Below are 13,818 nucleotides of genomic sequence, written 5' to 3' on the forward strand. Positions count from 1 at the left end.
ATAAACAAACCTGTATGGAGCACAGAGGTGAGCCCCACAAAATATTCAAGTCATAGACCACACCGTGAGCACGTAGAGTAAAAATGTTCAATTTTTTCTACAGGCATGCTGCCAGCAAGAAGTCATAGCAAACACTTGATCAACACGGAAGGGAGGTGAAGTAGGTGAGACGTAGGCATGTTGTCTGGATTGAAAATTCCAGATGACCCAAAAACCTGCAGCATCCATTAACCCCAATATGGGTGCATGTGGTTCAGGCTTAAAATTCCAAGTGACTATTGGTGTGGTTCTGCTATAGTTTCAATCCCAGAAAAAATCAATGGCTAAAGTAAATGCAGTGTGGTAAAATGGCTTATCAGCAACAGTTAGAAGATGTGGGAAATGGTTAATCTGTGAGTTTTTTCTGGTCATTGCTTGTTTTTTGGCAAAATTGTCCTAAGTAAGTAGTTATTGCAGCTGCATAACGTTTCTGGGCACAATCTAGTCTAATGTGACAACCCAGTCTCATCCTAAAATGTGTAGTAGCTACATTTGTCCACATGGAAATGCGTGAGAGTTTTACAAAAACGCCCCCTAAACTGTGAGGGGGATACGTTTCATTTTTCTATTCATTTTCTACGAGCCTTCTCAGGATCACGTGACTTTGGAGGTTTGGCCTGCCGTGAGCAAAAAACATGGCGGATGCACGTTCATTTTTCGGTGGAATATCCCATAAAACAAGATATTTTGAGGACTAATTTTTATTTTGACAACATTTCTAGTGAGAAATATACCATTTTCTTTTAAAATATGCTTTCATTTTGGACATACAGTTTGTAGTTTGCTTGTTTCGTTCAACTTTTTCTCCCAAAGGCTCTGTTACGTTGGAGAAACACGTTAACTTTCATTCATATCTGCAGACGTGCGCGTGGGTCACGTGACTAATATGATTCTCTTTTTTTCCGCAGAAAATGCCATAAAATAAGAGTGATTGTGGACTAATTTATTTTTGAAAACATTTCTAGCAGTATATATCCCCTTTATTTTCGTAATATTGCAGACATGAAGTTGTTTGTTTGTTACGTTCAACTTTTCCTCAAAGGATCTGAAAGCGTCTGATCTTTTCCATTCATATATGCGGGCTGACGTGGGTCACGTGACGTGCCTTTCTCTTTTTTTCCTGTGGAAAATCTCGTAAAAAGGTACGTTGCGATTTACTAATTTGTTTTATTTACATTTCTAGGGACCCGTGTATAGGTTTTCTCGTTCCGTGTTGCTGTTGCGGCGATCAGGCTTTGATTGACATGTGACAAACAAACCGGAAAAATGTTGAGTTCAGGGACGGACCAAAGAGTTCTTTAAATTGATTTTTCTGCATTTTAATTTATTTACACTACGAGTCTAATGGTGTGTGATAAAAAAAACTATAAATATTATGATAAATGAGATGAAAAAATTATTTTGATGGAGTTTATAAAATATTAGGATCTATTATATTCTTTTTTCTTTAACTGTCAATTTTTTGACGTATCTCATATATTATAGTATTACAATGAAGTGCTCTAATTTATCTGTTAAAAAAGGTTTCATCACTGTTTCCTGTAGTAATTCTCAATAATGTTTTAAATAGGATATATTAAATAGGATATATTATCTAAAGTAAACAGGCTTTTAAGCCTTCAATTTGCCCCAATTGACATGAAGTGCGCATTTCGAAAAGCCAGTGAACGCAGCGTCATACGGGCACCCCCACCCCACTCCCCCGGAAACCCCCGGATGAACCCGCAGGAAGGCGCGCGGCTGAAGAACTTCTTGGACAGCTGGAAGGTGGGCGATGCTTTGAACTTTTCTCTGTAGAAATGTAATGTTTAGATTTGGGAAACCAGGGATGGGTTTTTAGTAAAAACGTGTTGGCTGTTTAGGATTAACGTTGAATGACGAGGCGTTTTTCCATCTTAAATTTAAAAGGCCGCAGGATCACGGTGAAGGCCTCTTCTGTATAGAGGACGGGGGCGGAAACGTCACGTGGTCTCCGCAGAGGTAAGTTTCCTTTTGGGTCATTTAGCCAGAAACGGGGGTCTGCAGCCCTTTAAACAGCTAAGAGCCTTTCAAATGTCTCACTGTCCAGAACTCAGTAGGACACACAAGGTGTCTCTTCAGCCTTTAGAAAATCAAACACTCATTTGCATTTATGTTATTTTGGAAACTGGATAACTACTGGGGTTTACAAAGGCTTTTTTTTTTTACACATTGTAGATTTTATGTTGTTAGTACATCTCAGCCAGTATTTCTTTAAGGGCCTATATCATGCAACATCAACGTTTTAAAATTTTAAAGTGTATTATAATGTTAATTCCTCACAAAAACTAATCCACAGCGGTATTTTGATCCATTCACGCATCTCTCAGCATTCCTCTGAAACCCTCTGAGCACCAGCCCCTCCCAATTCACAATAAGAGGGTCCTCACATTGTGACGTCATCATAAGTGAGGAGCAGCCTCTTCTAGGAAGAGCCTGTGCAGCTAAAACCGCCTCCAGGCTAACAGACACGCCCACTTTCTCAATGGAGCTAGTGGTGATCAGCAAAATGCTTTCATTGCACAATATTCACATCCATCTTTGCAAAAGTTTGGATGGAAGAAACGCAGAAACGCTGCCGACGCCGACTCTAGGTTGTCATGAAATAGGCGACACCCACAAGAAGAGAAAGGCGGAGCCTCAGAGATCGAGGAAATAGTTTATTCTAAATGGCTAGCATGGTATAGGCCCTCTAAATTGTGCGTGTTGACCTCAAATTGATTTTTTTAGGGTACGTTGTCAGGTTTAAAAAAATTCGTCATAAATGCTGGAATTTCTTAAAATATTGTGCATCACCGCTTGATAGATTATTGAAGCATTATGGGTACTGTAGTCAGGAGCCTGGCATAGTAATACTTTGCTTCAACTGTTGAGTAGATCACCAAGTTGAGTAAAGTTTGACTTATCTGACTGTTTTGTTTTGCGTGATGCGCTGTGTCGTCTGAAAAATAGGATATTTGTTTGAATTAAAAACATTTTTATTTTTTGTCGGAGAACCACAGAGGAGGGGTCAAGGAGCCACTTGTGGCTGTGGAGCCTCAGGCTGCAAACCCCTGGTCTAAACAATTATGGCTGATTTGGCTGACCACATTTATTTATCCTAGCGTTGTCAACAAAGTTAAAGAGCCGCTCCAATGGAAGTCATGTTTTTAAGATCAAACATTTTTCTCTTTATTGAGAACATTAACAAAAATATAAACACATACACAATAATATAAGATTAAAACTTTTTCTGAGTATTTATTCAAATCTCAATGGATCAGGAGAAGATGAAACTGTCTCAAAAAGCTTATAGTTGTGACGCTCTAACTGCCATGAATGGGCCAAAGTCTCTACTCCGCTCCAATTCTGATGCATCCACTTGCAGACAAAAACCAGTAGATCCATTAATGTCCTGAGTTCCCTTGTCTGAGCTGGTATCTGGCTCAAAAGTGTACACATGGATAGCTCCAATGTTGCTCATTGATTTTTTTTTTTTTTGCTATGCTAATGTCGGCTAGGGCTTGTGAGGTGCTATAAGCTAGCGGGAGAGAGAATCAACAAATGGTTTATGGGAAATTAGCAGAGGCAAACATCTGCACCACAGCTCTGAGGTGAAATTCTTATGAGCTGCTGTGCTGCAGAAAAATGTCTTAAAAAAACAAAATGATCGTAGTCAAAAAAAACACTGGGAACGATTTTATAATAGCTAAAAATTCTGTTGGAGTGGGACTTAAAGTCCCACTCCAACAGAATGTCTGATTCCTGATTCTTGTATGTATGTATATACATAAAAGAACCTCATGTTTTTTTCCCTTTCCTCTCTCAGACTGGTCAGTTATTTGGAGACAACATGTACAAATAGTTCCTGGACTGATCTTCTGCTAACTTTGAGATGGAGAGGCTGTCAGGTTCATCTGTTTCAGGGTCCTGCATGCTCTCCCTCCATGTTGGCTGTAGCAGTGGATGGAACTTGCTAAATGTACTGTTTTGAGAGCCAACTGGGGTGTGTAAAATTCTTTTCCACCTACATTTTTGATGGTATAAATGTTTTTCTTATGTAAACTTTTCTGTTCTTTTAGGCTCAGTGGTTATTTGGAAGATGCGTTTTTGACCAAAAACACTGTGGTGACCTCCTTTGTGAACTGCATTCATGGGGAAATAGAAAATGTAAAGTTATTTTCATGTCTTCTTCCTCAAGAAAAGGAACACGCCTGCATATATGTTTTATTGTATTTTGTGTCATATCATCATGTTAATATACGACATTTATTTGTTTTGATAGAATCCTGGAGATGGGAGATGTGGAGCAGGTAAGTTTGTGGCAGCACCAGAGTCCTCCAAAAAGTCTTCTGGCAAAGTAAATGAGGAAGGATCGCAGTCTGCCATCGTGGAGTTTTGCTGAAAGGCCTGAACACGTTCCATCCATGCATCCATCTTCTTCCATTCATCAGGAACCAGGTTGTGAGGGCAGCAGTCTAAGCAAAGATGCCCACACTTCCCTCTCCTCCAGCTCCTCTTGGGGGACCCCGGGGCCAGCTGAGAGACGTAGTCTCCCCAGCGTGTCCTGGGTCTCCCTTAGGGCCTCTGCCCTCATTCCTGTTGGAGTTTTTTTCTAACCCCTTATGTTTCAAAAGTTTGCAAACATACATTTTGGTTGAAATGATGAGGATCCGAGGATGAAATCAAGAAGGGACAACATCAGGGAAAGGGACTGAACCAACTGAACAGCTTCCTCTCTTCAGCAGACACATGTTCCGAGTACATATGTGTCAAAAACTGGTAAATACTCATTGAAGATGCATCCTTTTTGTGTAGTTTGTTTTCTCAGTTTAATACATTTTGATCCTTTCATTCTGCACAGACATCCTCGCCGTTCAGGCCGGTGGCTGGAACAAGCGGAAGTCAGAAAAGCTGGAGCAGACGTGACCAGAATGATACCTCCAGGTAAAGACTGTGGTAATGTTGTAGATAAATGTTGGCTTGTTTCTTTCATGTTACTCTCATGCTGTTGATGTGGAATATCTCTTGATTTCTTCAGTATTATTAATACATTAATCTCTTCCCACAAGGACCAATCAAAATGACCCAGAGAAAAACACTGAAGGGCTTTGTCTGAGCATCAGGAAAACAAGAATCAGCTGTCATCAACCTATGGTAAAAATCTTTTGTAACCTTTGTGCTATCTTGTGACCCCACCCTTACATTGACGTGTTCTCCCTACCATGACAAAGGTGGATAAAGGTGGAAAGATTTCATGTAATCCATGGACACCAGTGAAGATCACAAATTATTGAAGAAAAAAGGTTCAGAGCACTGTCTAGTGGGTCTAGATGACCCAACTCCCAATGGTAAAGTGCCTAGGATAGCACAAGGGTTACACTTTCTAAAGTTGTTGCATAACTGATCAAGCATGATGTGATGGATTGCAGGTTATGGTGCCATGGTAAAGAACTAAAGGCTCTATGATGTCATGCTGCTGACCAGACTGTGGTTGGTGAAGTCCAGCAGCACTGCAGGTCCTTGAAGTGTGGTTGAAGAGCTCTCCTCCCAGCTTTTGGATGGTTCTGCCCCACACAGCCAGGAGGTTTCTCTTTGTGATCTGCATGGATGTCCAGGGCTTGTGGCATTTATGTGTTTTCCTCTTCATTTCATTCTCAGGCAGCACAGAGTCATTGATGGAGAGAGAACATGAGGGACTAATTGTCTGCTGAGGAGGAGACTTTCTGCAGTTCAAGCCCCAGCTCCACCCCTAAAAAAAGGCTTATATAAAGGAAAACCTCATTTCAACTTTGTACCAATAAATGACTTTTAATTGAAATGAGAGATTTTTTTCTGAACTGCACCAATGAAGGGTTTTTCAACCTAAATTTCAACAATTACATTGTTTTTTACCTCCGTTCAAGTTTCTACAACACTAGCTAAACATTTCAGTGCTCACACCTGTGCTGAAGACACTTCTCATTTTATCTCAAACGTTTGGCCTTTGATTTGTATGTCCAACACCTTAGAATGAAACACTGACCTATTAAACTCATATAATAAATGTGCTATGCATCTCCAAATCCTTTGTCAGGGTACAGACTACATTTTAATTGTAGCAAGACTGAAGTAAAATGTAGCAAAATGACAATGAGTTATCTTAAATTAGGGGTAAATGACATGAGAAATTAAGAATATTAGAAGTGTGGAGTGATATGTGTATCAGTATGTTAGCTGCAGGAAGGGTGCTGTCCTTGACACGTCCCTTTACTCAGACAGGATGACAGGTAGGGAAGGGGGTAGCCGATGATCTGCTCCAGTATCTTCAGCACTGAAGCTTCTGCTGCTCTTCTTCAGTTTGATCTGAGAGCCAGACCATGATACAGTTGGACTGGCTGAGCGGTAGGTTGCCAGCAGCTTCAGACGTGCTGATGTGCCTTGTTGATAACGTCCTGAATGTTAGGAAACCAAGTTAGATCAGCTGAGATGGGGATGCCCAGGAAAGGGAAGCTGTGAACCCTCCTCTATGCCTACTATAGTCCAAGATGACTTTCATGGTCTTTTATTTGCCGATCAGCCTTACACTATACAGTTTCCGCACTTGTCTACAAAGTTCACCTCAGTGACCTTTAATAAGTCTTTTTTATTGGCAAGTTAATTACTTATATCCAAGACATGGAGATGTGGGTCCAGTATGAGCAGGATTTGGGAAATGGCAGTTGCCAAGAACTCACATGAAGTTTCAAGGTTTTTCCCTTTATTTGGAGGAAAAAAAGTTTTTGTCCTTTGTTTGTTGTGCAGAATTGCAAACCTAGAAAGAAATCAAGTTGAAAGAATTTATATAAATGTATTTGCCCTTCTTTTGACCCTTCTACATCAAGAATATTTGGTGGTTGTTGCTTGGCGACTGTGAGATCTCTCCATAGGATTGACATGGGCTGGGCCTCTCAATGACCTTGATATGATTGTTCTTCAGCCATTCCTTGGTTGCCTTGGCTGTAGGTTCTAGGTCACTAACCTGTTGGAAGACCCATCCATGACTGATTTGAAGGGTCCTGGCTTAAGGAGGGTAGGAAGTTCTCACTCAGGATTTTCCATTAATGGCTCCATCAACGTGGTGACGTAGCTCTGTGCAGAAAAATAGCCACAAAGCATAATGCTTCCACCTCCATGTTTGACAGTGGTTAAGCTGTTCTTGGGGTCATAGGTAGCAATTCTCTTCCTCCAAACCAATGGTTGAGTTGATGCCAAAGAGCTCAGTTTTGAGCCAAACATTCCATTATGCAGAATAAACTGATAAAGCAAACCCTATTTTTCAGTGTGTGATTTTCATTTTTTCATAAATCTTAGGACAATTTAGATGATAAAAGTAATAAATATATGAAAACAGTATAATACAGTAAATATGTAAATATTTGATGTGATGAACAATGCTTATCTGATTTAGACCCAACATGGAATATTTTATGACAGACACACATCAAGTTGTGTTATTTAATGCTCGTAATTTAGACACAAATGATAGAAATGTTAGGTTTATATGTCAAAGAGGCCATGTGAAAATTTTTGTGCAAATACGCATGCGTGCGCGCCGTGCACATTAAGCCACCCCACCCCCACGTATCCGCGCGCCGGTCGGGGGGTGTTGGGCGTCAATAAAGGTAATCTGGTTGTCGCGCGTTCTGCATCTCTGCACGAGCTAAAGAAGTCTCAAAGGTAAGAAATGTAAACACAAGAGGCAGTAATGAAAATACTTTATGGTCATCTGAATGTATTTTCATCTGACAGATGAATGCCGCTGTTGTTATCACTGTGACGGAAGAGCGGTGCTGAAAAATACGGCCTCCATCGAGAGACTGAACGTAACACGACTGCAGGTTACTATGATCGTCATAGAAAAATGTATTAATTATTTGTTTCGACTGTATAGTTATTGTGGTGGAGCAGAGGAAGGGAGGCTTTGTGAGAATCGGGGTTACATTAGCTAATAATTATGGCAGCGCTCGTGCCACCGCCGGTTTCCCGGCAAAAAAAGGAACAGTAATTTACTGATATATTAAAGTGTTATGATTGACCTATTTAGGGTTTTTCTCCAAATTTACACAAAAAACGTTGTAACAACGATCATCTGGACTTGGTTTTGTAAATATTTTAAAACAGTCTTTGTCTCAGAGACCTGGACTGACTGACTCCTCCCCCTCACGTTCCAAACAGGAAGTACCCGCTGGCTCCAAGGAGCCAAAATCCTATAGACTTCTAAAGAGAAACAACAGCTGTTAGTTAGTCATTCTATGGGTCAGATTAACCATTCTTGTTGTGATACCCTTTTCAACATGTTTTTGCTAATTCCAGTTATTTGTTTTACAAAACTGTTTCTTTATCACAAGTTATTCAAATTATAGACTGACCAATAGATGGCTCAGTAATAGCATGTGCCACCTTGAATGTTTGTTTGACAAATTCCACCAAGCTCACTTTCAGTGGAAGCAGTGTGGACTTTCAACAAGCTTACTCCTGATTGGCGACAGTAGTTGCCATAGAAATGTTGACTCAGATCAATCACTGTCAACTGGCTCCAACGTGGTGACGTCTGTATCACAGAGAAACGACGACAGAATTGAATTTGTTATGATGGATCTGGAAGTAAATGGGTGACGTCACACTCGCTCAAACCTTTTCTCTGATCCAGTCAAACTGCTTTTTTACCAGTTTTATTCCAGAAATCATTTTGGACAAGAGGAAAGACATCTTCAGCTCAAAACCAAGTCTTCATGACCTTTTTTTATAACTTTTCTTTTTAAAATTCAGAAATAATAACCTGCACATTCTTACAAAACTGTTAGACTTCAATTGCTACCTTAATTTAATTGTAAAACTAACAACCATTAATTGTCATTAATATGGCAATATTTTCCCCAAATCTTATCAGAATGGGGAACTGGAGACATAAAAATTCTGCTTTTCCTATTTTCAGCTGACTCTGCCACGAGGCTCGACAACTTCTTGCATCAACTGTGATCGCTGTGGCCGCCAAAACATCCAAATGTAAGGCGGGCTACAAAGATTTCAGGCCAAAAGAGAACGCCTCACATGTGATGAAGTGTCTGTATTGGTATGTATTTACCATCTGTGACTCAGAGTCATTAACCAATTGTCGATCTGTTCACAGTGTTATATGATAATTTAAATTTTGACGATGACGATACAAAAATTGCTGCCAAACCTGCCAAAAAGTCCCGTCTCTTACCACACACATGTTGTGCCCCCTAAGTTGCCCTAAGTTCCCTGATCAAGCAGAAACGTGCTTTGACTGGATGAAGGCCTTGTATCAGGTATACTGGTAATAATAATTTTACATTCACCTCAGTCTGTTGTTGTTCCTCATTATTCATGGAAGCTTGATGACACGACATCTTCAATCTGCATAAACTCTAGTTTGATTAGAAACTTTCATTTGTGAACCGTCAGCAGATCTGGTCATGTCTCACCAAAACAACCACACTAATCATTTTATCATTTTCATCCATTAAGGTTGGAAAAACCAGCAGCCCTCCAGTGCTTCAGCCGTCCAACCATCAACCGTTTCAGACATCCATCCTCCCACCACTTCAGCCCCACAGCCGTCCACCAGTGTGCCAACTTCTGACATTTTACTATCCTGGTACAATCTTATTTTTCTGCACAGTTAGCAAAAATGATATGTTTTTTAAGAAATTCCTGTGTTTTTTTATCATCAACAAATGTTTCTCAAAAGAAATGTGAAACTACAGAATTATTCATCTGGTGGTTATTTTTACACTTTTCCTCAAATCTTTAATAAGAAAGAAATAATTCAGTTCAAGTTTACTTATGCTTTTCTTTTTAATGGGCATTACAGTTGATATAAAACATATAACATGCAATTAAAATGCTTTGTAGTTAAAAACATTTTACACACTATTAAAAGATTCTATAAAATATTATTTAAATAAAAAAGGATTCCTTTCCAAGAAAATGTTGACTACCGTATATCTTCCCATAGTAGCCCTGGCGTTTATTCCATCACAGACAGAACAGTGATGGTTAATGGGTTTATTTTGCAGCAAAACTTCATCAAGAAATGCAGACAAACACCAGCAGATGAACATTTCAGGATTTATTCAAATGATGAGAATATTGGATTGTGTTCTGATCAGCACTGGCTGTTGACGTTTCTTTTCTCCTTGAAGCATCAGCCTCCGTATCAAAAATCATGTTGGTTGTCATGAGGATCTCTTTCCTGGAGACACGCCCACCTTTCCGTCTTTGTGCAATAATTCATGTTCAAACCAGTTCTTCTAAGTTGTCGCTTTTCTTTGCATTTCCACCAGTAAAAAGTAATACGACAAAATACTTGCAGAATTTGTAAAGATTTGGATTTTGTATTATTAATTTGCCTTTTTTAGTCTTTTATTATAAAATAACTATGCATTATTACTTTATTTTAACTAACACATTTATCTTAGTTTACAGTAGTCCTCTTAAACATCTCTTAAACAAGTTTACACTTTTCATCTTTCAGAATGCAGCCGTGTGATTGGAGGAAAAGATTAATATGCAATAAGGACATTTAAAGAAAAAAGGAGCAGTTTTTATTTTACATTATTACTATTTTAAAGTAGAACTCTAATGTATATAAATGCTTTTTTATTAATTTGTTTGGCATATTTACTGTGTTAGAGTTCTGATGATTGTTTTGAGTGGTAAACGTTTTTATTTTATTTATGAAACCCAGATGGAGTGAATGGAGTGCTCGTCATGTTTTATGTTGTATATATTATTAATGAATTCATTTATTTATTTTGAAGTGCCTATTTGCAAGTAAAGAAGCCGGGGTTATGGTTAAAATACGTGCGGACAATCCAGCAACGTGCCTCTTCAACATGAATTTCCATCAGTTTTTTTGCTTGGTCGCAAATAAATAAGTCCAAATAATAATCAGCCTAATTTGTTTTTTTGTTTATTTAAAATTATATAAATCTTTTCTAATTTTGTCAATAAAAGGACAAAAGGGGTAGATGATGGATGCATGTCCAAGTTTTATTATTCATGTTCTACAAGTTGTTAGATATTGATTATTTGATGCTTTTGTGCTATGCGTTAAAAATCAATGTAATATTGTAATTATTCATGAATATTTGAATAGTACTAATATTTCCTACAAAGGATAATTGACACTAATCAAATTAAAAACAGTCGTCCTGTAAGCACTGAGTGAACAAACTGTAGCCCATTGTCTATCACTGTTTGATTGAACCTTCTCTACTTTTCTTGCAGGGGGGGGTCATGGCCTCTACGCTGGATTCCAAAAAAGAGACAAAAAAAACCCCGCCCTCAACTCCCACTCTTAGTCAGACATGTTTATTTTTTTTATTTACAATAATAAATAATATACTATGTACATTTATTCTGTTTTACTTTTTTATACTTAGTTTCCTTATTTCCTATAATATTTATTAGTAGTTGTTGTTTGTTGATGTTAGTTCTTTTTAGCCCCTTTTATGTTAAAATGGACGTAAATGATCCAGATGCTGATATTCTAATATATAGACAGATTTATGAATGAATTGTTCTCAACAGAAGTTCAACGCTATTGTGGTAGCAGTCTGACTGTTTTACTGTAATCTGTCGTGCCTCACCCACTGTCCATCCCATAAAAAAGAACAATTCTACATCATTAACCTTTTTTTATTTTTATTCATATGGCACATTCATAAATACAAAGTTATAAATCATACCCCCCATTTTTCTAACTTTATCAATGAGTTCAAACAAAACATGAACACAATAAGAAACTCTGACAATAAGAAAGCATTTAAAACATTCAATCTGTGCGTCAGTTTCAATGTTTTTGTGAAAAATTTCATAATAATCCCCTGGTTTGTTTCTTTCTTGTTGCTTTTTGGAATTGTTGTTTTGAATTGTTACAGTCAATAAAGTTTGAATAAAAAACAACTGCAATCTGTCATGCGACAAGGTACCTTAGCTCTGAAAAACATTTGATGTTTTGTTTCTTTAAGTACCTGCAAAACAAAAAGTTTGCATTAGTAATGGAAACATTAATTTCTGTAAAAAATAAAAATAAACACCTGTTTGTCGCTGGGCTTAATTTTAAAACTTAATCTTCCCGATAAACGTGGGACTGGGAGCAATCACAAAACCAGTTTAGAGCCAAACGTCTTTTTTTATTATTTACAGTGTATTTCTTAACTCAACTAGTTGATGTTGAAAAAATACGCTTGCATGGACGTTACGACAGAGTACATCGGTCCCTAGAAATGTTATTAAACGTAAATATTAAACCTCAGACGAGATTTTTTTTCCACGGGAAAAAAAAGAAACTCGCGTCACATGACCCCACGTCAGCCCACAGATATGATGGGAAAGATCAGACATTGTACACAGTATTTAGACTTGTAGTGTGAATACTTTAACATGTAAAAGAATATTGAATAAAATAAATCGCTAAGTAAATTTAGAGAATTCTCCAGTCCGTTCCTGAACAACATTCTTCCGGTATATTAAATGTCCTTCAAAGTCGCAACTACACAGCATGAAACCTATACACGGGTCCGTAGAAATGTAAATAAAACTAATTAATAAATAGCAACGTACCTTTTTACGAGATCTTCTATATAAAAAAAGAGAAACTCAGGTCACGTGACCCACGTCAGGCTGCATATATTTATGGAAAAGATCAGACGCGTTCAGATCCTTTGAGGAAAAGTTGAACTTAACAAACAAACTACGAACTGCATGTCTGCAATGAATGGATATTATGAAAATAAAGGGGATATATACTGCTAGAAATGTTTTCAAAAATAAATTAGTCCACAATCACTCTTATTTTATGGCATTTTCTGCGGAAAAAAAGAGAATCATATTAGTCACGTGACCCACGCGCACGTCTGCAGATATGAATGAAAGTTAACGTGTTTCTCCAACGTAACAGAGCCTTTGGGAGAAAAAGTTGAACGAAACAAGCAAACTACAAACTGTATGTCCAAAATGAAAGCATATTTTAAAAGAAAATGGTATATTTCTCACTAGAAATGTTGTCAAAATAAAAATTAGTCCTCAAAATATCTTGTTTTATGGGATATTCCACCGAAAAATGAACGTGCATCCGCCATGTTTTTTGCTCACGGCAGGCCAAACCTCCAAAGTCACGTGATCCTGAGAAGGCTCGTAGAAAATGAATAGAAAAATGAAACGTATCCCCCTCACAGTTTAGGGGGCGTTTTTGTAAAACTCTCACGCATTTCCATGTGGACAAATGTAGCTACTACACATTTTAGGATGAGACCGGGTTGAATGTGAAAGCAAATCAATTCAAATGAATGTGGGGTTTTCTGCATTTTACCACCGAGCAGTACAGTCTACTGGATTATGCTAGTTTTTCCATGAGCCAGGGAGAAAAATTTACAGGAAAAGTGTCAAATGAAATATTTGAGAGCCCAGATCTGAAACACAAATCTAAACAAGTGAGTCAAGTCAAAAGGTGCCATGGATTTTTTAAAAATCTTTCCATGTTTACTGAAATGAAATCACCTTTCAGTATTGCACATGTTTTTGGGGTCATGCATCATTCCCTAAATTCCCCCCGCTGTCACCGCCTAGGAGGACCGGTGACGTCAGTGCAGGGCAGTTGCTCCCAAATCAAAGGTGACAGTCTGCTGCGCACCCAACCACAGATGTAATTGCTCCACACCGCCAAAATCCCACATCCAACTATTTAAGTCAGCGTAAAGCCTTGTGGATGTCGTCACTGATTCTCCGGGA

General features: G+C 38.3%; 1 long non-coding RNA gene across 16 annotated transcripts; it reads left to right on the top strand.

The window, feature by feature from the left end:
- Positions 1-720: 720 nt before the first annotated feature.
- On the top strand, positions 721-12,016 carry LOC110014357. 16 transcript variants are annotated; one of them, XR_002873657.1, is made up of 14 exons: positions 721-760; positions 1,700-1,806; positions 1,948-2,019; positions 3,866-4,042; positions 4,119-4,206; positions 4,322-4,818; positions 4,901-4,983; positions 5,109-5,193; positions 5,271-5,387; positions 5,469-7,734; positions 7,807-7,895; positions 8,993-9,130; positions 9,550-9,679; positions 11,314-12,016. It is a non-coding gene; the product is annotated as an uncharacterized LOC110014357 (long non-coding RNA). The 16 variants fall into 16 exon arrangements; XR_002873660.1 differs by lacking the exon at positions 721-760 and adding an exon at positions 9,290-9,358 and having other exon boundaries at positions 1,072-1,806; XR_002873659.1 differs by lacking the exon at positions 721-760 and adding an exon at positions 9,290-9,350 and having other exon boundaries at positions 1,072-1,806.
- Positions 12,017-13,818: the final 1,802 nt, after the last annotated feature.

The sequence above is a fragment of the Oryzias latipes genome, chromosome 8, assembly GCF_002234675.1.
Source record: "Oryzias latipes chromosome 8, ASM223467v1".
Taxonomy (NCBI): Eukaryota; Metazoa; Chordata; class Actinopteri; order Beloniformes; family Adrianichthyidae; genus Oryzias; species Oryzias latipes.